This window comes from Heterocephalus glaber, unplaced genomic scaffold (genome assembly GCF_053883595.1).
Source record: "Heterocephalus glaber isolate CG9 unplaced genomic scaffold, H.glaber_assembly_v1.0 deba00001497, whole genome shotgun sequence".
Lineage (NCBI taxonomy): Eukaryota > Metazoa > Chordata > Mammalia > Rodentia > Bathyergidae > Heterocephalus > Heterocephalus glaber.
In genome coordinates, this window is record NW_028258320.1 from 68,533,817 (window position 1) to 68,560,482 (window position 26,666).

The 26,666-nt window shown below is 35.8% G+C and overlaps 1 protein-coding gene and 1 pseudogene across 10 annotated transcripts in view; both read right to left on the minus strand.

Annotated features, from left to right (window-relative positions):
* Window positions 1-26,666, minus strand: part of Atrnl1 (attractin like 1) — an 833,568-nt gene that overhangs the window by 183,556 nt on the left and 623,346 nt on the right. The window lies entirely within an intron of this gene.
* On the minus strand, window positions 12,506-14,539 carry LOC106008846 (ferritin light chain pseudogene; annotated as a pseudogene). Its single transcript, XR_015440461.1, has one exon. The product of XR_015440461.1 is annotated as a ferritin light chain pseudogene (transcript).

The following is a 26,666-nucleotide window of genomic DNA, read 5'->3' on the forward strand; positions in this document are numbered from 1 at the left end:
TCAGTAGCATGGGAACTAACACAAAGAATCAACAACTGGGATCTCATCTTATTAAAAAGCTTCTGCACTGCAAGAGAAACCACTAACAGAGCTAAGAGACAACCTACAATATGGGAAAAAAATTTTAGCTGCTGTACCTTAGACAAAGGACTACTATCTAGAATCTATAAAGAACTGAAAAAAATCAGAACCCTCAAATTCAAAAACCTAATTCAAAAATGGGCATCTGAAATGAACAGAAATTTCTCAGACAAAGAGTTAACAGCAGCAAACAAACATATGAAAAAATGTTCAAAATCACTGGTCATTCAAGAGATGCAGATGAAAACAACAGTGAGATTCCACCTCACCCCAGAAAGAATGGCTGCTATCAAGAAATCACAAATGCTGTCAGGGTTGTGGGGAGAAAGGAACCCTTCTCCATTGTTGGTGGGAGTGCAGACTGGTGCAACCACTGTGGAAATCAGTATGGAGATACCTCAAAGAACTAGGGCTAGAGGTCCCATTTGACCCAGCTATTCCCCTGCTGGGTATCTTCCCAAAAGAATTAAAAGAATCATACCACAGAGATATATGTGCACCCATGTTTGTAGTGGCACAGTTTGTAATAACTAAAGCTTGGAAGTAGCCCAAGTGCCCATCAACTGGAGACTGGATAAAGAAGATGTGGGTTTTTTATAAAATGGAGTACTACTCAGCCATAAAGAATGAGAAACTAGAGACATTTATAGCTAAATGGATGCACATTGAGGCCATCGTCTTAAGTGAAATAAATAGGACAAACGTGTGTAAATACCGAATAGTTTCTCTGGTGTGAAAAACTAAAAGTGTAAATAAGGATTGAAAGGTATAATTGGTAATTGAAATAGGAAGAAAATGTCTAAAGGAGTAGGGGAAGTGGGAGGGGTAGGAGAAAGGAAAGAAGGGAAAAGGAAAAAAACATGAGAAAAGGAAAAAAATGGAAATAAAGTCTTTGTAAATAGGGAAGGGAGGGCAGGGGAATGGGGAAAAAATAAGAACAAAGATACATCATGTACAGGTACAAGATCCCAGTGATGAATGTAACTATATTGTATGCCTAAAATGTACCAATAAACTTAATAAAAAAATATTCAGTGTCAAATCAGAGGATTGCTTAATACACAGAGCTACTGAGAAACACAGCTATCATATAGAAATCTAGCAAGTTACTATATTTTTTGTTAAGAGTATGGAATATTTCACATCTTCCAAGAGACAAGTGTTACATATCTATATTCATTTTCTGAGGCTGCTATAACAAATTAACCCAACTTGGTGGCTTAAAACAATAAAACTTTATTTCCCTTACAATTCTGGAGGCTAGGATTTGAAATCAGTTTCATTAGGCTGAAGTGGAGAGGCTGGCAAGGGTACACTCTAGAGATTCTTGAGGAGAATCTATTCCTTGCTTCTGGCATTCCTTGGCTTGTCTGTATGGCTCCAATATCTGCCTCTGTGGTCACACTGCCTTTTCTTCTTTCTGTATCAAATCAGCCTGGCTATCTTAAAAGGACACTGGTGGTTACATTGAGGGACTATACAGATAACAGAATAATGTCCCCTCTCAAGACCCTTAACCTAATCACATGTGCAAAGGCCTATTTTCCAAATAAAGTAATATTCACAGGTCCCAAGAATTAGGATCTGATCTCTTTTTTTGGAGGATGAGGGATGTGAAGAAAAGTTTTAGCCAACAAGAAAACCTAAATGAAATAGGAGCTTGGAGCATGTTTTCATCATAATCTCAAGCAACAACATTCCAATTGAGCTTTTATAACCTAATGAGATGGAGTTTCTAAATATAATATCCCTAACACATTAATTGCTATGAAGATAAGACAAGTAAACTCTTGCAAGTCTATTGATGAGGGGAGCTGCATTAAATCAAAAAGGATATTGTTTCATAGGCCTTAAATGATGACAGATATTTAGTAAGAGCAAACCAAGTAATATTCCTAGAATTCATGGCACCAAGTGAAAATAATGAAAGCTATGAGCATCAGTCTTGGTAGGCTGGATGGGTTAAACTCAGCTACATATTGGTGTTGCAGCTTTCCATTCTCAAGAGCCTAGAAAGTACAATGAATTTACAGTCTTAGATATCATTCTTTTCTTAAAGAATGACCTTCAATTACAAGCAAGGTTTAGGACTATTGAATACAAAGATGCTTCCAAAATCATTTGCAGCTTACACATTGACTTTGCCATTGATTGGTATGTTAAAGTAATAAATCTCAGGCTGGGTAACCGTGGCAGACCTTGTATTAAATATCAATTCAGAGAATCAGTAAAAGAAACAATATTTTCAACTTGAGCAAGTAATTAACTAGGAACAAAAATATTATTATTTAACCATAGTCAGTAGCAGGTATACATATTAATTCAATGGATAAAAACAATGTTTTTCTGTTTCTAACCACAACTTGCCAAAATTCCCATCTACAGGTAAACATATCCCCAGATTTCTCAAGATGGTCTCATTAATCTAACTGTCTTTTTAAAGGTTTAACATTTAAGAAACATCATTTGAAAAGAAATAGGGAATTAGAATGAAGATAGTGGGTTAAGTGAATAAACTATCACCATAGTAACATAATATTAGTGTTATGAACCAGAAAGAGAAAGAGGGAGAAGCAGAGGTCCATAAGGAGTCATATTGGGTTGAAAAGTGTCCTCTTCCCCAGAATCAGATCACCAGAACTCAACTGTGACCTTACTTGAAATAGGAACTTTGCAGATATTATTAGTTAAGATTGAGTTCTATTGGATCAGAATGGGCTTAAATCCAATGAAGACACACAAGGGAGAAGAGCATGTGTTGATGAAGGCAGAGATAGGGTATGGCTACAAGCCAAGGAATACTGAGAATTGCCAGGAGAAGGTGAGAAGAGGGAAGAATTCTTTCCAGAGCCATTAAAGAAAACATGGCTGACACTTTGATTTCAGATTTCTGATCTCCAGAACTGTATGTATTTATTATTTTAAGCCACCTAATCTGTGGTCATTTGTTATAGCAGCCTTAGGAAACTGATACAGGTTTTAGAACCAAGAGGAGTGCTGCTTTAACAATTAACTAAAAATACACAAACAGGGTTTGAATCACCTAATGGAAAGAATTTTGAAGAACATGATTGCAAAAGCCTCGGTGCCTTGAAAAAACCTATTGATGGAAATATAGGTGTGAGAGGGTTCAGAAAGAACTGACAAGAGGTATAGAAAAAGCCCTTGTCATTTTAGGGAATACATATGCTTGAGTGAACAGACTATTGCTAGAAATATGAACATTAGAATTGCTTCTGATGAAGACTCAGATGAAAATTAGGGACATTGTTATTGGAAACTAGAAGAAAGGTAATACTTGTTAAAAAAAGTGGCAGAAATACAACTGAATCATATTAAACTAAATTGTGTTAGATGGAAGGCAGAATATGCAAGGAATGAGCTTGGATAATTAGCTGAGGAGATTTCCAAGGGAAGTATAGAAGCTGTGGTCTGTTTTGTTTTGTTTTGCTCTGTTTTTTTGCTGTTTATTAAAAAAATGCAAGAGGAAACAGATAAAGTGAGACAAACTTCTAAAAAGGTATAAGTACTTGATGATCTAGGAAATTATCAGCCATTTTGAATAACCAAAGATTAGAAGTTGTGCTCTGGAGAGAACATATTGTTTAGGGATAAACAACATTTGATTGAACAAATTAGGTATGGATCCAAGCAATGAATCTCAACAGAACACAACCAACAGACATGGAGTTATCTAGAAAAGAGCTTTGGAGAACTTTCTTGTATGATGACATGTACTCTGTGAATTACATGAGACATCTACAAGATTTTTGAGAATTTTATATCAACAGAAACACTGCCAACTAGATTGAAAGGAACAAAGATGGGAGAGAATGAAGGAAGAACTCAAGTGTGGAGCCATGGAAGAAAAGGCCAAAGAGGGAAAGGATGCGGCTTATGATGTACGCCTTCTAGATGCACCCCGCAAAGCTTCATGTGCTCATATGTGGGGCTTTTTGGAGCTGGCTGGATCTAGGGCAGTGATGGCAAACCTTTTAGAGCTTTCAATGGTAACAAACAGCCAGTTGCAGCATGCATGCCATAGTTTCACCACCACTGATCTAAGGTAATACTGAGATTAAGGGTGCATGGTACTAAAATTAGTCCACTGATTGGTTTAGCATAGTTCTGGGTATGGATGATGAGAAGCCCAACCTGGGTGTGGGTGGTACCACCCAAAAGGCTGGTTTCTCTGATAGAATACAAATGGAAAGAAAGAATGCAGGCACACCACTTGCTGCTTGCTGCTGATGATTTGCTGATTTCTGCCTACCCTACTATGGACTATTTCTCCTCTGCCATGCCCCTGTGCCATGCTGCCCTGCCTTTGAGTCAGCCAACTATGGAATGAAACCTCTACAAACTGTGAGCTAAATGAACCTTTCCACCTTTAACTTGTGGGTGTTGAGTATTTCATTTCAACAACAAGAAAAGTAACTAAGACATGACAAAGGGCCCACAAGACAAAACATCAAGACCAAGAAATATAATAGGGCTTGCTTGTGTTTGTCCAGTGATCCCTTTATTCCTTACTTTTTCTCCATTTTATAATGAGACTATCTATGCCATGCCTGTCCTACCAATGTGTTTTGGAAGCAGCTAATAGTTTCTTAGTGTGATAGACCCACAGATGGAGGAAAACTTTGTTCTAGTATACATCATACCCATCACATCCATCTCTGCTTTAGATAATTATATTTGGATCTTTTTGTTCCAAAGTTGGAACCTAAGTGAGAATTTGAATTCAGAATTAATAATGGAATTGGTTAAGATGTTGGTGATTGTTGAAACGAGGCAAATATATTTCACATGTAGGATAGACATTAATTCTGGGGGACCTAAGGCAGACTAAACTTAGTTGACTAGTACTCCCCCACATCTCATGTCTACTCAATGCCTCAAAATGTGGCCTTACTTTGAAAGAAGTCCTTTTGAGACATAGTTAAATGAGGTCAGACTGGATTAGTGTGGGTCTTATAAAATTCAATGACTTGTGTCTCTATAAAAAAAAGAAAAGCTATGTGAAAACACACAAGGAGCAAGGCCATGTGAAGGCCAAGGCAGAGACTGAAGTGATGTAACTATAAGGTAAGGAATACCAATGACTTCCAGCAACCACCAAAAGCAAGTAGAGAGGAATGGAGTGGTTTCTCCCTCACAGTCTCCAGAAGAAACCAACTCTGATTAGATTTTAATTTTGGAGACTTGGTCCCCAGAACTGGGAGAAAATAAATTACTATTGTTTTATGTCACTAAGTTTGTGGTAACTGATAGCAGCACTCATTGGAAAATAATGCAGACCTATCTTGCAATTGTCACATTTTAAATGTCATCATTCAGTTAAGACTGTCTGACATTATGTCTTTTTTATAGCATAACTTTGTGCACTTTGAGCATCCTTTTTCATGAGACATATTTTGCATTGACATGACCTTTTTATATGATATTTCCCCTACAATAGTCTGAATTTAAAGGCAGAGCCCAGATATTTTCCTATTTGTATCCACAGCATCTAGGATTATGCCTAGAACAAAGAAAAATCTTAAAAATCTGAACGGTAATAGGTCCCACGTGTTGTGATTGTATAGTCTCCTTTAAGTGTTACAACATTGCATAAGGCATATTATTCTAATAGTTTGGAAAAGGAAATTAACATTAGAGAAGTTAATCTCTTTTTTTAGTTTACTAAAGAAGTGACAAAGCAACACTTTAAATACAGTTTTGATTCTAAACAACTTCATATCTCTTTTTCATTAATATCTGAGCTAAGGCTGGGCTGGAGAAGTAGCTCATTGGTGGAGTGTTTCCCTACCATGCATGAGTCCCTAGATTTGATTCCTAGACCAGAAAAACCAAATCTGAGCTAAAGAATCCTGCTTATCACCTATAAGTAATTCACTTACAAGAATCACATAAAGAGGAGCTGTGTTACAAGCCTAAATAAAACTATATTGAAGGTTAAAACCCAAAGGTTATCTCAATAATATCTTACATTTGTAGGTACTTTTTAATTTACACATATTTTAACATTTATTACCATACTTAATATTCATAACAAACTCCTAGGAATTATTGTTGTGTTTTTCAAAATGAGCCTGCTGAGGCAAATGGAGGTTAAATGACATGTTCATGGTTATTTAGCTAGTAATTCTAAGGAACTTGAACCTATTCCTCTGACTCCAAATATGAACTTTTTATTAGATCACAACTGAGCTCTATAACTCTTTGGATCTTTATCAGTCTAATTTAAAACTTGGAGAGCATTTTCCTCTTTATTACATTCCCTTCATATACACTTAAATTTGTGTGTGTGTATGTGTGTGTGTGTGTGTGTGTGTGTGTGTGTTTAGTATTACACAGGCAAGGGAAATCCATAGTTTCTACTTTTTTATTCTTTTCATAAACTACCAAGAAGGGATAACAATTTGCCACCACCTCTACAGAGGCATTAAATTGTATATGTACACAATTAACTATATTTATTACCAGTGCTTAGGAGAAAACAACACCATGCTGAGTTGTATCAGCCAGATCACAAAATGCTTTTCATGTTTTTTAATGGAGTGGCTAAAATTTGGAAACTTTAGTTATAAGAGGTTAGACTATGTGTGCTGATTAGTAAAAATGGCTCTAACAATACACTTGATCAATTAACATCCCAATGTTCTCCAGAATCTTTCATTATAATCCTATTTTAAAAATAGTGTGTAGCAAAAGTTTTGTTCTGAAGGTAAGCTTCTAGAAACCCTCTTATCAGTTGTAATATTAAATCCTTTTATTAGTTTTAATCTTAAATTTTTATGAATACTCCAATGTTAAAAGTCATCATTCAAGAAACTTTACTGCCAAGGATTTTTTTTGGATTATCATTAATTTACAGATTGAAAATCTGAAGGCCAGAGAGGTGAAATAATTTTCCTATAAGTCTCAATAGGGTGAATAGTAGAGTCAGGACTATGAAAATCTCACAATTTCAACATTGCAGCCCTTTCTCTTTCCCAACCACTGAGAGTTATATTATAGAATGAGCACAATCATTTTGGAGTTGCCTACCATGACCATGAGAATAGATTCAGATGACTTGGGGAGATGACCTCAACAATGAACAAAATAGTAAATTGTGATTACATCAACATTTTTCCCTATAATTATTTTAACTAGAGCAACAGCCAACATTAGGGATAAAATAATGTTAATTGAACCTAAAGAAGTAAACATTTTTCCTTGTCTATTTCTTTGATCCAGAATGTAAATTAGATCCTAAAAATATATTTTGATGTGCCTCTATAAGTCTCTAAGGAGCTTGGTTAAATAAACGATGAGGTAGTTGAGGTCAGAAGCAGGTAAGATTAGCTAAAGATTTCACTAATGTGCATTTACTGGTTCAAGAAGATTCACCCTGTGTGACATATTGTCTATTTGTATTAACCTTTGTATGTGTTGAATTAGTATTAAGATCATAAGCTTTTGGGATGCTATACCACTTTCCTGAGTACAGAGGAGCAGAGGCCACCAGCGCTGAGTAGCTGAGCCTTCTGGGCTGCCTTACCACTGACCCCAGCACCGAGGAGCAGAGCCGCCCCCAGAGTGGAGGTGGAGAGCCATGCAGGGGCACTAGCAACTCACCATGCCCCACTGACATGAGAAAACAGGTACACAAGCCTCAAAACCAGACTTTCAGATCACCTAAAGCAACCCCAAAGGGAAAGGAGATAGAACAATCTGATACACAACCACCTGGACTACCTGAACTGGCAACAAAAGAGGATCTGGAAAAAATGAAATCAGAAATAATTTCTTAGATAACAGCAGAGATTGTGCCCATAGTACAAGACGTGATTAATAAATCTAGAGAGGAAACAAATACAAAAGTAGAGGACATGAGGAATATGATGGAATCCCAACATAGGAAACAAATGGAATCCATAAAACAGATGCAAACAGATTTCCAGGAGATTAAAAACTCCACTGAAAGTTTACACAGCAGAATGAGCCAATGTGAGGACAGAATTTCAGATATAGAAGATAAAATTACAATTAGTGACCAGGAAAAAAAAATTTCTTGAAAATAGTAAGGGACCACGAGAAATCAATCCAGCATCTGCTAGATGAAGCAAAGAAGAATAACATCAGAGTGACTGGAATCAAGGAAGAAACAGGAGAGAGTGCACATGGCATTAATAAAAACTGTTCAGAGAAGTAATGGCAGAAAACTTTCCAAATAGGGGGAAAGAACTTGACATACAGATATGTGAGGCATATAGGACTCCAACTAGCCTTGATGAAAAAAAAATACTACACATAGGCATATAATAGTTAAGATTCCAGAAACCCATAAGAAGAACAAAATTCTGAAAGCAGTTAGAGAAAATAAACAAATCACATACAAAGGAAAGCCCATCAGAATCACAGTAGACTTCTCAACACAAACCATCAAGGCAAGAAGGGATTGGAGTGACATATTGCAAGCCCTAAAGGAAAACAGCCTCCAACCCAGATTGATGTACCCTGCAAAACTATCTTTCAAAATTGATGGAGAAGTAAGATATTTTCAGGACAAACATCACCTGAGGAACTTTATGAATACCAAACCAGCACTCCAAAAATTTTAGACAATATCCTAGGAAAAGACAATGAGGATCACAACCCTAGGAAGCCCAGCAGAACGAATCCATCCAGCATGACAAGTAATTAAACACGAAGGGGGTAATCCAACAAAAAGAAAAAGTCATGACAATGATAATTCAACACATATCAGTTATAACCATCAATGTTAATGGTCTCAATTCACCAATCAAAAGAAATAGACTCACAGAATGGGTCAAGAAGCAAGATCCAACAATATGCTACATAGAAGAAACACACTTAATTCAAAAAGAAACTCATAGACAGAAAGTTAAAGGGTGGAAAATAATACTCTATGGAATAGGAACCCGAAAAAAGCAAGAGTAGCTATCCTCTTTGCAGATCAAGTGAATTACAAACCAACACTGATTAGGAGAGACGAAGAAGGACACTACATCTTTGTAAAGGGAATAATCCAAGAGGAAGAGATGACAATCATAAACACATATGCACCAAACACTACTGTGCCTAGCTATATAAAACAAATACTAATGGACATGAAAAATCAAATAAGCACTAATGCAATAGTAGTGGGGAACCTCAATACTCCACTGTCACAGATAGATGAACTAGACAAAAAGAAAACAATGAAATACTAGAACTCAATCGAACTCTTGAACAAATGAAGTTACCAGATGTTTACAGAGTGTTCAATCCCACAAAATTAGAATACACATTCTTCTCAGCTGCACATGGGTCATTCTCTAAAGTAGAACACATACTCACTCATAGAATATGTTTAAGTAAGTGCAAAGGAATTGAAGTTATCCCCTGTATATTATCAGAACATAGTGCAATGAAATTAGATATTAATAGCAAAAGAAACTGCAAAAAATTCATAAACACATGGAAACTGAACAACACACTTCTGAATAACTAATGGGTCACAGAGGAAATTAAAGAAGAAATCAGACAGTTCCTTCAATTAAATGACAATGAAAATACAACATATTGGAATCTATGGGACACAAAGAAAGCAGTCTTATGAGGGAAATTCAAAGCAGTGAATACTCACATTAGGAAAACAGAGTGAGCTCAATTACACAACCTGATGTGGAACCTCAACATTCTAGAAAAAGAAGAAAAGCAGGACAAACTCAAAGCTCAGACAAGGGAGGAAATTACAAAGATCAGAATGGAAATCAATGCAATGGAGACTAAGAGAACAACACAAAAAATCAATAAAGCAGAGTTTGTTCTTTGAAAGAATAAACAAAATTGACAAACACTTAGCCAAAATTATCAGAAAAAGGAAAGAAAAGGCCCAAATCCATGCAATTAGGAATGAAAAGGATAATATTACAATGGACACAGCAGAAATCCAGAGGATCATCAACACCTGCTTCAAGAACTTATACACCAATAAGATGGAAAGCACAGAAGAAATGGACAGGTTCCTAGATATGTGTGAATTACCAAAGTTGAACGAAGAAGACCTAAAAATTCTAAACAACCCAATATCAATCAATGAAATTGAAAATGTTCTTAAAAACTTACCAACTAAGAAAAGCCCAGATCCTAATGGCTTCAATGCTGAATTCTACAAGACATTTCAAGAGGAATTACTGCCACTAATGTTTAAACTCTTCAGTGAAGTTAAAAGGGAAGCAATACTCCTGAATTCATTCCTGGAAGCTAGCATCACCTTGATCCCCAAAGCAGACAAAGTTCCAACTTAAAAAGAGAACTATAGGCCAATCTCACTAATGAACATAGATGCAAAAGTCATTAATAAGATACTGGCAAATAGAATGCAGAAGATCATCAAGAAGGTCATACACCCTGACCAAGTGGGATTTATCCCAGGGAGGCAGGGATGGTTCAACATATGCAAATCAATCAATGTAATACACTATATCAATAGAGCCAAGAACAACAACTATACAATCATCTCAATAGACGCAGAAAAAGCATTTGACAAAATCCAACATGCATTTATGATAACAACCCTACAAAAACTTGGAATAGATGGTCTCTACCTCAATGTGATAAAAGCCATCTATGAAAAACCAACAGCCAGTACCACACTAAATATTCAAAAACTGAAATCCTTAACAACTAAAATCAGGAACAAGACAAGGATATTCACTATTACTGCTCCTGCTCAATATAGTTTTGGAAAGATTAGCTGTATCAATAAGACAAGAGAAAGAAATAAAAGGAATAAAGATAGGAAATGAAGAAGTCAAATTGTCATTAGTTGCAGATGACACGATACTCTACATAGAAGACCCCAAGAACTCCACCAAAAGTCTTCTAGACTTCATAACCAAATTCAGTCAAGTAGCTGGATAAAAGGTCAACACACAAAAATTAATAGCTTTCCTGTACATGAACAACAGACTCACTGAGAGAGAATTAGGGCAATCAATTTCTTTCACAATAGCATCCAAAAAACTGAAATACATAGGAAACAACCTAACAAAAGAAATCAAAGACCTCTTCTCTGAAAACTATGGCACTCTGAAAAGAGAGATTGAAGATGATATCAGAAAATGGACAGACATCCCTTGCACCTGGGTAGGAAGAATCAACATAGCGAAAATGGCTATACTTCCAAAACTGCTATATAGATTCAATGAAATCCAAATTGAAATCTCAGCAGCTTACTTCACAGACCTGGAGAAAACAATCCAAAAATTCATTTGGAATAAGAAGAGACCTAGAATAGCAAAAGCAATTCTAGGTAACAGAGACATGGCAGGGGATATCACAACTCCCAACTTGAAACTATAGTACAAAGCTACTGTGATAAAAACAGCATGGTACTAACAAAGAAAGATACCTGAGGATCAGTGGAACAGATTAGAAGATTCAGAAACAACTCCAGATACACTCAGCCACCTCATCTTTGACAAAGGAGCCAAACATCCTCACTGGAGGAAAGATAGCCTCTTTAATAAATGGTGCTGGAAAAATTGGGTTTCAACTTGCCAAAGATTAAAACTAGACCTATATTTTTCACCATGCACTAAACTAAAATCAAAATGGATGAAAGATCTAAATATTAAAATAGAAATGATGAACCGGCTGGAACGGAGGTTAGGTAGAACTCTGAAGACAATGGTGTAGGAAAAGATTTTATGAACAAAACCTCAGTTGCCCGTGAACTAGCACAAACAATCAACAAGTGGGATCTCTTCTTATTAAAAGGCTTCTGCACAGCAAGAGAAACCACCAGCAGTGTGAAGAGACAACCCACAATGTGGGAAAAAATCTTCACCTGCTCTTCCTCAGATAAAGGTCTACTATCTCGAATCTATAAAGAACTTAAAAAGATCAGACCTCCCAAATTTAAAGACCCAATCCAAAAATGAGCATCTAAAATGAACAGACATTTCTCAGACAAAGAAGTAGAAATAGCAAATAAATACATGAAAAAATGTTCTACATCACTGGTCATTCGAGAGATGGAAATGAAAACAACGCTGACATTCCACCTCACTCCAGAAAGAATGGCTGCTATCATGAAATCAACCAATAACAAATGCTGTTGGGGCTGTGGGGAAAGAGGAACCCTGCTCCACTGCTGGTGGGAGTTTAGAATGGTGCAACCACTGTGGAAATCAGTATGGAGATACCTCAAAGAACTAGGACTGGAAGTCCCATTTGACACAGCTATTCCCCTGCTGGGTATCTTCCCAAAAGAATTAAAAGAATCATACCACAGTGATATATGTGCACCCATGATCATAGCAGCTCAATTTGTAATAGCCAAAACTTGGAAACAGCCTGATTGCCCATTAACTGGAGACTGGATAAAGAAAATGTGGGGTTTTGGGGTTTTTTTTTTTATAAAATGGAGTACTACTCAGCTATTAAAAATGAGAAATTAGAGACATTTATAGCTAAATGGATGGACATTGAGGTGATACCTTCAAGTGAAATAAATAGGACACACGTGTAAATACCAAATAATTTCTCTAGCATGAGAAACAAAGTATAAATAAGGACTAAAAGTTATAATAGATAATGTGAAATAGGAAGAAAAGGGGCAAAGGGGAAGGGGAAAGGGTAGGAGAAATGAAAGAATGGAATGGAATCAATAAGAGAAAATTTAAAAAATGGAAACAAAGTCTTTGTAAATAGAGAGGGGTGGAGGGGTTGAAGGGAGGGCAGGGGAAGGGGGAAAAAAATAAGAACCAAGAGAGATTATGTAAAGATGCAAATTTCCAATGATGAAAGTAACTGTTTACCTAACAATTAGCTTACAATTACATGAATGTAATTCTTTTCCTAAAATGTATCAATAAAATTCATTAAAAAAGATCTTAAACCCACAGACTTTTAGACCTATCATTTTCAAAAGCAAAGTGATATTAACTCTAACCTTTTCAGGAGTAATAAATTGTTATTTGGTGAAATGTCTTAAATTATCTTCATATATTCATGAATCTATAGGAATTATAGTCTAGGGTATAAAAGCTACAGAATGAAAACCATAACTACCCCACCTAGATTTGAGCCAGTAGTGAAAGTTCATTACTTTGGGGAGGGGGTGCTGGTAGGGTGTTGTTATTGAAAGACAACATATATTCAGAAAATTACCAAAAGTTTGAATATTTATAGTTTGATGAATTTTTAAGAAGTAAACAGACCTAAGTAACAATCACACATATTAAGGGAGAAAAAGTAAAACTAAGTAAGTTCCATCATCTCCCCAACCTGCCTTATTCCCTCTTCCAGGCATTTCCCTCAGTCCCTAAGAGCAAGTATATACGGATTTGTATCATAGGTTAGTTTTGTCTGTTGCCGAATCTTGAATGTATTAGTCATAGGATATGCATCTGTTTAGCGTCAGAATAAACAAATGCTCAGTTCCTCAAAATGGTTGTACTCATTTACACTACCAAAGCAATGTATGAGAAGCACAGTCGTTCCACATCATTGCTGAGATTTGATGATACCTATTTTTAATTTCAGATGTTCTTATAGATATGTGATCAAGTTGTACTGAGGTTTTTTTGTGTGTTTTTTTTGGCTGCAAAAGCCTTTATTTTCTTTTGGTCCAAGACTTGGGAGAGGGCTCCAGAGAGGTGAAAAAGCTGCCTATAGGCTGGAGGGAGAGGGTTAGGCCAAAGCCCTGATGCCAAGTGAGCGGGAGCCCCTCAAAGGCCGCCGGGCTCCGGGGCCTCCTCGTCATGTCTGAAGGTGAGCCTTTCGGAGAGGTACTCGCCCAGCCCAGCCTGGGGGCCGGCCAGCCTGCGGACATTAGTGAGGTGGTCGCCTATCTTCTTGATGAGCTTCACCTCCTCATCCAGGAAGTGGTTCTCCAGGACATCACAGAGATGGGGGTCTGTCTTGGCAGAGCCCAAGGCATGAAGATCCAAAAGAGCTTGGTTCAGGTTCTTCTCCAGGGCCAGGGCAGCTTCCATGGCGTCCAGGGTTTTACCCCACTCATCTTCAGAAGGTTTCTGCACGTCTTGGAAGAGCACTCGGCCTCCGCGTTGGTTTTGGATTTTCAGGAGATGCTCGGCACCCTCACGTTTCTCCTTGGCCAGCTTGCAGAAGAAATGGCCCACGTCTGCCAGAGCCACATCGTCACGGTCGAAGTAGTAGCCCAGAGAGAGGTAGGTGTAGGAGGCCTGCAGGTGCAGATTCACCAGGCGGTTGACGGCAGCCTCCACCCTGGCGGAATAATTCTGACGAATCTGAGAAGTCATGGCTAGTCAGCAATAAGGAGCTGCCCACAACAGAACGGTGTTGGCCGGTCCTGGAAGCAGGAGATGGGCGAGATGATGGCTCCGAAATCTGTAACTGGAAGGTGGATGGAGGATGAAAAAAGGGGAGTCCCCGGGTCTGTTCCATCCAAACACTGTTGAAGCAAGAGACAGGGCCGCGGGACCTCCAGACGGGCCGCTGAGGTTTTGATGTTTTTTTCCTGATGACGAAGGGAATTGAGCACCTTTACAGGTCTTTATTGGCCAATTGAGTATTTTCTTGTGAAGTGCTTTCTTAAATGTTTTCATCCTTACACCCTTTCAATATTTTAAGTAATATAATTCACAATAAGTATTAACATTCAGTGGTATATAGTTTTCTTTTTTGGATATTCTTGGCCTTCACATTTCTACAAATATTTTAGAATCATTTTGTCAATTTTTTTCATAAAATACATGCAGGATTTTTGTTTAGATTGAATCTATATTAAACTCAGGAAAATTGACATCATTATTATAATACAGAGTCTCCTCTAATTCTTGAGCATGGCATGTATCATTCCATTTACTAGTACACTTTAGTTTTCTTAATAATGTTTTACTTTTCAGTGTAGAGATCTCATATACTTTTTGCATTATACAATTTTTTATGTTATTATAAATGGTAAAAATTTTAAATTACATATTATGTTGGTTGTCTTTCATCTGTTTCATTTCAAAGCACATCTGACTTGAAAGGTCCCTTAGAGGCCCAAAGAAAATATTAAACAAGTGGTAGAAACATAGTTTGGATATATGTCCTGAGGACAGAGGATCGGATGGCAGAATATAACTTTCTTACTCTGGAAGTTATTGAAAATTCTGTTTAGTTCCAAGATTTCCCACTATAAATTACTTATTCTCTGCACCTTAATTTTCTCACCTATAATATGAGAAATATGTGGTTATAGTATTATTGTACTAGATATAATTATGTAAAGTACAGTTCCTATTGGTGTGTAATAAATGTCAGTTATTGCATTACTATTACTATTAAGATTCATTGGGTAATGCTTTTTTAATATACTGTGCTATTTATTTTGATTCTTCCTTTTTGGATACATTCTCAGCTATGTATTTTTAAAAAACATCACAATCTCAATGTTTATTATTTTTATGTATAATTTGTACTTTGACTATTTCCCTAAATCCAAAGGGATTAAAAATAAGGCCTGAAAAAGAAGTCTATACTCATGTGGGCAAAGTAAGATCATTTTACCAAGAGTTTATGATAAGGTGGTTAATGCACTTGAGCATTAAATGTAGTTCTGAAATTCTTAGCTTCTGAGATCAAACGGGATATTTACTACAAAAAAAAGCAAGCATAATATTTCTTCAGAAAAGATCACCTTTTTCCATAACATATTATGTGGGCTGACATTTTCTACATATTTTATACCAACACTGGAGGGATGCTAAGGCAGAACATTACCATGTAAATCATCAAAAGTATTTCCTTAGGAAGTTAAATTCTAATGTAAACTATTTTCAGATATTTACATTTATTCATGTATAAATTATTACTTAATTAAATTGCAGTATAGAATTTAGGGAAAAAATAAAAAGAATCCATTCACAATATTAAAATTAGCTTTCAAGAAGCAACTTTCCAACTGTACTTTTGGCAGGAGCTGCAAGGAAGGCAATTCAATATGGAGTTCCGGCAGGTGCCCCTGCTTGTACATATGCTAAGATTTGTAAATAATTATAAATAACAACGCCCTCAAACTGAAATAATTCTGCTAGCCTTAGTTACTACGTCTAAGCAGAAGACTTCTCAACATAGATCTCTATCCTAATTTCTCAGCAGAATTACATTCACTCTCACATTTCCAATACTGGGTTGGATATTACCATTTTGCCTACCCACTAGTAACTAGCATTTAACATGTACAAAACTGAACTTATGCTTAAATTTTCTCTTTTATCGTCCTGATTTCTATTTCGGATAAAAGCACCCTCAGACTTCCAGGTACTGAGTTTGAATCTGAGAGACTTCTTTCATTGCTTTTACTTCCATGCAATGGCCTACCAAATTGGGATGGGGGAACAAATGACCCTGAATGCAGGCAAGAAAAGGTAATAAATTTAAGAACAATAATAAAAGGAGCTAAAAATTGGTCTGCTTTTTATAATTCTTGTGCTTGTAATTCTACACAGTGCTAACCTCCTACTGTACCACACTTTGGTACACTTCGTTTTTCTCTGCCTCTCAACATTAAATTAGTTACAAGGTTTGTATAGCCTTCTATCCTTTGAAATAGGTCTGTTGAGGTCCTCTTTGGCTTCTAGTCATTTTGCTTCTAGACTTTTATTCCTCCAATTCATTCTAAACAAGCTACCAGATTAAAAATGAGCAACAAAACAGTTCTGAACATTTCATTCCTCAGCTCATAACCCTTTAATGGCTTCCTGTCACCAAGAGAATAAAGTTCAAGACACTTAGTTAAGTACTGAAGGCTTTAGTGGTCTGGCCCAGTCTCCCTCTCAGCTACTCTTTTCTCCATCTAGACTGCAGTATGGCTGGAAAGAACCACATGCTCTATTCCATGCATATACTTTACTTTCAAAACTTGGTTCATAACTTTCATAACTTAGTTTCCTTACTTTTATATTGCATCGCTGTCTACGTTTTATTCATTTTCCTTTACAGAACAACTCACTATTACCTCCTGCCTGAATACTTATCCTACTTTATATGTCAACTGCAAGAAAACGCTCTGCTGAATCACATAGCATTTTACCTAGTTTTTTTCTATGACATTAGCCATTTTATAATTTGTCTATTATAGGGAAAACCTTAGCTTTTCTGAGTGTAAACTTCCACAGGCTGGTATACTTTTGACATCAAACAGAGAGTCCTTGTTATTGTTACTTATAGGCTCCTTGAAGTTAGGGATAAATTCCTTTCACTTAGCCTTTAGCACCTAACAGTACTAAATGAATATTTCTTGAAATGAGGAAGGTTATAACATTCATCTACAGTTCTCAGGTAATTATTGCTAAATATTCTGTTTTCATTCTTTTTCCTGTCCAAATTCTCAAAGAAAACCCTCACCCTGTACATTCTCTCTATTCAATTGTGGTTTGCCTTCCATAAAAACCACATTCTCAATAGGATTCTTTCATGTTTCAAAAAACTTAAATAGGCATAGAACTCCCAAAAATGTTCATTTCAAGGCTGTAATGAATGTTTTCCTCTTTTGAACTTTCAGCTCCATATTGTCTGTATCATTCATTTGATTCTTAATCATTTACTTCTTTGTTGCAATATTTTATATTTTTAACTCATGCATTGTTATTTTTTCCCAAAGGCTGGATATCTGTTCCTAATCACGCCGGAAGTCTTTTGTGGGTAAAGGCCTTGTGTTAAGCTCCATTTTCTCTCCCACAGCAACTAGCACAGGACCACTTTTGTTGAATGAACTATTTTGCTGAAAACAGCATGTTCAACTAGCATCTTTTTTTAAATTTTTGGTACCAGGGATCGAATTCAGGTCCTTGCACTTGCAAGGCTGCAGTGGAACCATTGAGCTAAATCCCCAGCCCTCAATGAGCATCTTATACTAGATAACTCCTTCATTGTAGTACAGTAAAGTAAAATTTAAATTTTGTAAAATCTATTTCAAAATACATCAAATATCATGGAATTTACATCAATTAATTTTTGTAGTGCTACAGAATTATTACTGAAATTGTAGATATAGTATAGGAAATACATTACAGTGGTACCTCTGTTCAAGAACTTAATTTGCTCCATGATTTTGAAGAAGATGGCCATGTTTGTGTTTGTGCAGGAAAGATGGTTGTGTCATGTTTGTCACCTGATGTAGAATTTGCAAACAAAATCAAAATTTTGCCAAAGATTTTTGTTTATGAACCAAATTGTTCACAAACAAAAGCATTTGTGAACTAAGGTACCACCGCATTTGCTGAACAAGAACTTTACATTTCTTGATACAACAAAGTCACAATTTATATACTGAAATTAATAGTTTTAATGTAGAAGGGATTTTAAAGAAAATGAAGATATATAATTTTATTTTATTCAGTTACTAAGAAACAAAACTAGTTTCAATTTAAAAATCACTTGCACTTTTTGAATGTTTACTTGTTATCAAACACCTCACATACATTATTTAATCCTTATGCCTACACTATACAGTATAGCAGGTATTATTATATTCCTTTTGTACATAATAAAATGATAGCTTAGTGATTTAAATTAACTTTCTCAAGACAAAAACATAAATACTGGGAGAAAAATGATTCCATTTTGGTCTGTCTGACCATAAATACTATATGAAAGTCTGCATGTCAACCCCCTTTTTATCTGGAGAATAGATTGCTCCCCTTTTCCACGTGTGTTTTTCCAGCAAAATTTCATTATAAAAATGTTCAAGCATGAAGAAGAGTTGGAAGAATTGTATTATAACAATTATCTACCTATCACTTTAATTCTACAATTTTTAATGTTCTGTTATATTTGCTTTATCACAACTTTATCATAGATCTGTCCATTTGTCCACTTGTCAATCTATCTTCTTTTGAGTTATTTTAAAATAAGTTGAGTATTTCATCACAAAACTTCCAGTATATATTACTGATCAATGTTAATGCTTATTTGTCTTGAGAATTTGATCAGATGGTAATTTTCTCAAGTAGATACTTTCATCGATTAATTTCTCAGTATGGCAATTCAAATATTCAAACTTTTTCTATAGTATATTTCAACATACACATATGTGTGCATATAGCTAGGTATAGATTATATTCTATACCCATTTGATATAAAATGTGATGAAACTGTCTGGTTCTCATATTTCTTTAACTGAGGCAATCATTCTGCTATCTATGTTAAATTTAAATAGGTAGGTCCAAGTCTGACAAACATTGCTTTTTATATTGTTTTTGTCTGGTTTCTTTGACACACACACACACACACACACACACACATAGAGGCAAAAAAAAATCAATGACGTCATGATGTCTTTTGTGATAGTTAAGTGTTAAGAATTCAAATAAAAAATATATGTTTTAAATTTTTCTAATCTCTCATATAATTACACACATATGCACATTACCCCTTCTACCCACTCCATGCTAATTATTTGCTCCCTTGTATTTGTAAGCAATGTCATATTTAAGCTGATATTGGCCCCCTAAATTCTCCAGAGGGTTGTGGTAAAATTTCCATAGTGTTGAGTGATCCACATCCCTCTGCAGTGCTGATTCCTATCAGAAACTGGGATTTTGGTAGTGCCTGTCATAACTGCAAAGACAGTTGTGGAGGTAGTTGTGAGAGATGTATTTTTTTTTTTTAACGTTGCTATTGATTTTACTTATCAGGATTCCCAGACAGTTTCTGCCCCAGCCCCAGTGCCTGCTGGGACGGGGCACTTCCCCTTATTATGCTCACTAAGGGTTCCAGTGGGTAAATCCTTCATTACTTTTGCTATGAAATGGGCCACAGAGAGTCAAGAGTAGCCACATAGCTCAGACTGGTGCAACCTGGGTCTTATCCACTACATCCACATGCCTTTTCTCTATATTCTTGTGATTTCAGCAAAAATCATACAAGAAAAAGTTCTCTTGGAGTATTTGTTCTTAGTGGCTAGAAGGCCTCCATCAAATTCAACAGGGATGTTTACTGAAGAGGAAAATTCAGGTCCTTACTGAGGATCAGCTAAGTTACAAAATCTCAGAGGAGATTGGGCCTGAGAATTCTTATTTTAACAAGCAAGAGTAAATTTTCTTTTCATACTCTAAAATGATTTGAATTATTATCCATTGAAGAAACACACCATACTTTCAAACCCATTTAATTTCTATAAATTTCTGGACAGTTCTTTGTGTTATATTAATTTTCAAGTATTTGGGAGATGGCTGAGAACTTTGAATAAACCTATCTGGTATAAATGTTTATGAAATGAAAAGGACTAAAGTAATATGAAGGAGGAATATTTTTCACCTATACTGTAAACAGAATCCACTCTAGCATATTCATTAATAGTGAATATTCAATCAATGACAAAGTTATTAAGCATCTACTTTGTTCAACATACTACTAGACTCCATAGACAACGGCAGAGAAATGTTTAAGACTTTTTAACCAGCCTTTCAGAATATTATTGTCTTTTAGAGAAGATGTAGATGGAAAGAAATATAAAATAAAGATGCCTGTGTGTTTTGTAAGTGGTACAAAGAAGTATGGGAAACAAAGAAAGAATTATAGTTGCAATGGTTAGGAATGGACCCACAAAAATTTGAACTCAGTGTTTGATATTAATAGAATTTTTAGGAGAAAAAGAAAAAATTTAGGGCTTGGAGATTAGCAAGAGCAGGCATAAAGGCATGTTCAAGAACTCATATGGTAAAGAACAGGAATTTGTCCTGAAGTTGCAGAGAGAGATAAGGTTGAAAAGTGTAAGTGGTGTTTGACTTCGAAGGCATTTACATGCCAGGTTAAGGACTTTGAACTTTAGTAGGTTCTAGTGAGCCCTTTAAAAGGTATGGATTAAGAGAGTGATGGAACAGCATGATCAAATGACATTTTATATCTCCAGGAAGATGTAACTAGATGAAATAAACCTTAATTCAGAGAAAGTGCTTTATCTGAAACAACCTATCAGTATCCTGATTATCCTAACTATCCACTGGTACACTCACTAAAATCCGGCATGTATTTATTATCCACCAATGATAGTTTCAACATTGTCTATGTTGTGGGCTAAAGCCTGGTTGGAATATTTAGTGCATAGGCACATGTACGAGTTTACTGTGACTGTTCTAAGAGCCAAGGATGTCATATTCATTCCACCTTTGTACAAAGGCCTACTGTTCTGTTTCCCACTAAAACAATATGGGGAAATGTCTAAACAAAAGATAAAGGCTAAGGATGTCTTCTGTCTTCTAAAAGTCTCTATTCTTTGATATCATGGCTCCTTACCTCCCATTAATTCTTATTTAATCACTGCTACAAATGTAATTCTCCAATGCTTGGAATCTGTAGTTTTGGCAGAGCTTGAAGGGGGTGTCTCACCTCTGAGGATCTCTTCCAAGATGACTTACTCAGATACCTAGTAAGGTCGTGCCTGCTGTCAGCCAGAGTTGTCAGTAGGGGCTTTGTTGCTTTACACATGGGTCACTTCACGTGGGCTTACTTACAGCATGACAACTTGGTTTTAAGGGTAAATCTTCCAAGGCTTAGGAGGGGAAGCTGCTGTCTGCACCCTAAAGCTGCCATGCTTCTGCTGCTTTCTATCAATCAAAGAGTCATAGTCTACTTAGATCCAAGAAGAAGGAACCTAGGTGCCACCTCTTAGCAGAAAGGGTATCCAAGTCTTTGCAGCTATTTTAAATCTACCGAAAGGGTAAGATTAACCAACAATTTCGCATGGCTATGAATGCTTCTTCAGTTTTTACCAAGTCAGATTTTTCCAGGAAGGCAAAAAGACACTTCTGTAGTGACCTATCATTTCTAGCTACAGATACTCCACATCAGGATCAACATATGCTTTATATAACTGGAGGCAAAGGTCTACTATGAGGTAGAAACTGATTTTGATGCTGAATATTCCTGTGATGTAATATACTACTTATACTTGAACTCTCATTTATTTTAGTATTATCTTGCATTTATGATGAAGCTTGGTAACTAACTAGATCATAAATGCATTGTGCCACCAGAAAAGCAGACAGTCTATAACACTGCTTAAATGTTACCTCTGGTTACTACACTTCATTCAATAAAAAGGTATTTGACTTTTCTGTAGGTTCATGTGCTCCATCTTCTTAAATGCTTTGTCTTAAACAAATTATTGTGCTGACTCCTTTAGATTTTGTACATAGTTTGAAGTCTAGAGAGTATACTGGTCTTTTTAAGTTCAAATATTATAATTTTTCATATTTTTTTATATGGCTTTGTTTTCATGCTTAGTTTTTTAAAAATAATGGACTATAACTGAAAAGTCATAAAGTCTTTAAAAATCCAGCTCAGCAGAATAATCCAGCTATGCCTAGTGGTCCACACCTTTAATCCCAGAATTTAGGAGGCTGAAACAAGAGGATCACCATGAGTTCGAGGCCATCCTGGGCTACATAGTGAGTTCAAGGCCTGCCTGAAGTACATAAACAGTCCCTGTCCAAACAAACAAACAAAAAACCAAACAAACCAATGAACAAAACATAGAATAATCGAACACCATTAAAAGGCAGTTATTAGGTAAAACTTTTCTGATTGAAGGAAAAAAATATTGTTTCCAAAAGTCAAAGTAATCTATTTATATGGAAAGATTTTGTATACAATAAATTGAGTTTTTAAAAATGAATACTGTTTTACTTATGTTTTTCTTTAAAAAGATAAAATAATGTATAATACTATTTTAAAAATACAGGTAAGTATTGAAAAACTGATTTAATACTTTAAGAAACTAAACTATTCAAATTCACATGCCAGTAAAATGAAAAACTAAGGCTGCATGTTTTAGAAGGAAATATTTAGATGTAAATATTTCAGAAATATACACTTAGAATTGCACAAGACATAATATAATTTATCTCTATGTATGACTTTTTAAAAGGAGTTTTTATTGGTCAACTCTGATCAAAAGCAAAATCTTTATTTCTAAAGTGTAATGTTAAAAGTTAACAGCTGAACATTCAAAACCTTAATGCCATTCAGTTCTCAGCTGATGTCTGATGAGTATTAGTTAACAGAATAAAAATGCCCTTCTTTCATTTCAATTCTGTTGACGACTGTGGGATAGGGTTGAGGGGAAGAAAAGACAGTCTTATATAAAAAGAAGGACTTCATTTGCTTCAGACGCTACTGAGTAAAATATAAAAATGAAGAGTTATGGTGGGGGGAGAGAGAGAGAGAGAGAGAGAATATGAATCCCAGAGCCTTCTATAAGTGGTGAGATTAACACTATACTAATTATAGTGATGTGTCAACAAAAGACAGAGAAAGGAAATTTAACCGAAGAACTAAAAGGTATTTTACTGTTTAACCAGACTAAGGTCAAAACACGTTAGAAAGGAAATTAATATTACCTCACAAAGAAAAAAAAACCTAAAACTTGAACTGGAATATGGAACCTTTTCTATCCAGAGGTGATTTTTATAGGTTTGATGACCAAGATTTTAGGCTTCATTTCCTTGTTTCCTGAGACCCTAGAGCGCCTTTCCCGAAACTAGCCCAGGCTTCACTATTCTGCCTTAAGGGTTTGGCATAGCCACATACCATCTGAACCCAGGCGGGAGACATGGCTGGTGTAGGGTGGTTTGTAAGGCAATAGAGAAGTACTTGGCTACATATAGCTGGATGGCTCCTGAGTTAGGAACGGTAAATGAGGAGTAGACCCTTGAATCTCAGGTTTAAGGATGAGGGGTTCAGTCCAAACCTAAAAAGACAAGGCAGGAACTCATGAATCATATATATATTTCCACAGAAGATTAGTTCAATAAGAAAACAGAAAAAAAAGGTGAAATTTGGTGATTCTGAAAGCCCCAAATGAAAGAATTGCAGTTCAAATTGTGGTATTAGAATTGAGGGTACAGAGTCAAACCAGTGAGACAATCTTTAAGGAAACACCTTAGTTAACTGAGTTTAGAATCTCCAGCTTCCAACGCTGTAATGAGTACAATGAGGGCTCGCTCCATGGGCATGTGACCTGTGCGGATACACAGGGCTCTCATCTTAGAAGAGACCCTAGCCATGCTGAATGCACTGCGGAAGTTCTCCTTGTTGAAATTCTTAATAACTTTTAATAGAGAACCCAATGTTTATATTTTATACTATGATAATGTAGCTAGTCATCAGTGGAATTAATTATAACTTGTCTATATCCTATCCATTGATTTGATAGATAATAAAGTAAATATTAGCAAAAATGGAGAGTTGGCAAAGTTAAGCAATATAGTGATCTTTTTTAAACACCTCACTTTTTTTGTTGTACTGGGTACTGAACCCAGGGCTTTGACCATACTAGGCAAGTGTTCTACCGCTGTGCCACATCCCCAGTACCAGCACCTCACTTTTCTGATGCTTGATCTTTCCAAAACAATTTTCTTGTGTTCCCTTTGTACTGGATAGGGATAGGAAAGTATGTGTTATAGGAAAATTTTAATTCCTTTGGGCATGTGAATTTCAAAGGTAACTGAGGAACACACACGATAAAGGAATCTAAAAGGAATAAATTGCTAATGGTGGACATTTAGGGGAAGTGGGTTTTTTAGTAATGGGTTCTTCTCCACCTTTCCTATATATACAATGCAGATCTGACTTATTGAAAACAGCCACGCATCCTGGTCCTGTATCCTGCTTTGATTTCATTTTCCATAGCAAAGGAAAGTCCTTCTTTTCCAGCTTCCCCACAAGAGTTTTCTTTACTTTTTTCTAATATTCTTTCTAGCTTTTTTTATAAAGGGATGACAAGAAAATGTTGTCTCCCCAATCAAATACCAATTGAAACTGCCTGATAGCTGTGGTTGATTTTTATCTCAGTCACTAGCCACAATTTCCAAGACAATTTTCCTTTATGCTCTTTTAGACTTCTCTCAAATCTGTCCTCTCTTTAGCATTATGAATCTCAATGCATCTGAATCATGCAGGTCTGATTTAGCCTGCAAAAACGTCAGTCAAAGCAAGCAAGATGTACTCTTTGGCCTTGAGTGGTCTGAGCTGCTATGAATCACAAGTTTAGTTTTTGCCAAATGAAAAGCAATTTTACTTGAAAAAAAATCTGTGGAGATGCTTATGGCTTTAGCTCATAGAGAAAATGTACTAACGTTGTCCAGGGCAAAGGAAATATTCAATCTTTTATGCAATTAGAAAAATGAGCCAGCATTTACTGCACTCGCTTTCAATTAAAATCATATCTTTTCTGAGCTTCATCAAACAGGTGTTAACCAGTAGACTAATAAATTGCTTCTTCAAGTGGACATGTCAACGTGATAGATACTTAATAAGATTCAATTATTTGCAAGGAGGGGGGCAACTCAGTAAGACACAGTTAGGAAGAATTGGGTAATTAGTTGCCAAAATATTGAACAACATATTTTCTGTAATCCTACTTAAGCACCAAGGACAGTATAAAAAAGACATTGTGAATATTGTAACCAATAACTTTGAAATTTCTGTTCTCAAGAAAGAAGGATTTCACAAAAAATTGCTAAGCCTCTTTTTCACCTTGGAATCAAAATTCTACAAATTACAAGCTTTATTCTATTAGTATAGCATTTCCTCTCTAGCCATTGAACACCTGTAATGGTCAAAGGAGCTTTCATTTCTTATGAAGACTGTCTATCCTGACTTACAAAGTGCGGCTTAAGACACTGTTCAATATGTGCAGTCCACACTACTTTCAGCTAATCCAAGACTCCTCTAAACAATGGTTATCCAGTACAGCGGCAGCCCCATTAAGCTGTCTGAAATATCTCATTATACTTTTTTTTTTTACCCCAGATTGTTCTTGTTATGAACAATTTTTGTGGTGTAGAAAAGAATTGTGAAGGAGTAAGCATTTCAGATAACATTTCAGATCAGGTGATTATGTAAAATTGAGCATCCCAATCAAGTCATGGAGCTTCTAAGCTGATTTACTGCATCTATGATCTTTTATGTTTTTAACTATTTGGAAAAGACTGAAAATTCTAAGTGATTTCTCTCCTGGAAGTATTCTTAAAGAAGAAAAGCACAGAAAACAGTGAAGCTGGTATATTAGATTCATAATTTGCTTAAAACATAATAAAAAGAGTGTTTTCTAAAAATGGTGAGACAATATAACCTAACAAGATTAAGAAGCAAATAAGCAAGGAGCAAATAAGAAAGAAGAATCCTATGGATGCTAGTTGTATCCATAACCTTGTGAAAGTTATTTAAACTTGCTTGCTCCAATATTTTTTGTCTATAAAATGTAAATGATATTTTTTATCACAATGGTAGGGTAATATGAATAATAAATTTTTGTTACTAACTGTATGCTTTAATTTCTATAAGATCTGCCTTCCTAAAAAGCTAATATCTTATATTGATAATTGAAATTTTGTATTTTAAACAAATCATTTTAATACATATTATTCATTTTGAAATAGGTATAAACTTCAAAGGGTAAGACAGACATTCTAAAAGCATCTACCCTGTACATCAAGGATACTTTTCTAGACTGATTTTTGTGGGGGTTTTTGTTGTTTTTTGTTTTGTTTTGTTTGGTACTGGGGATCGAGCTCAGGACCTTGAGCTTGTGAGCCAGGTGCAGG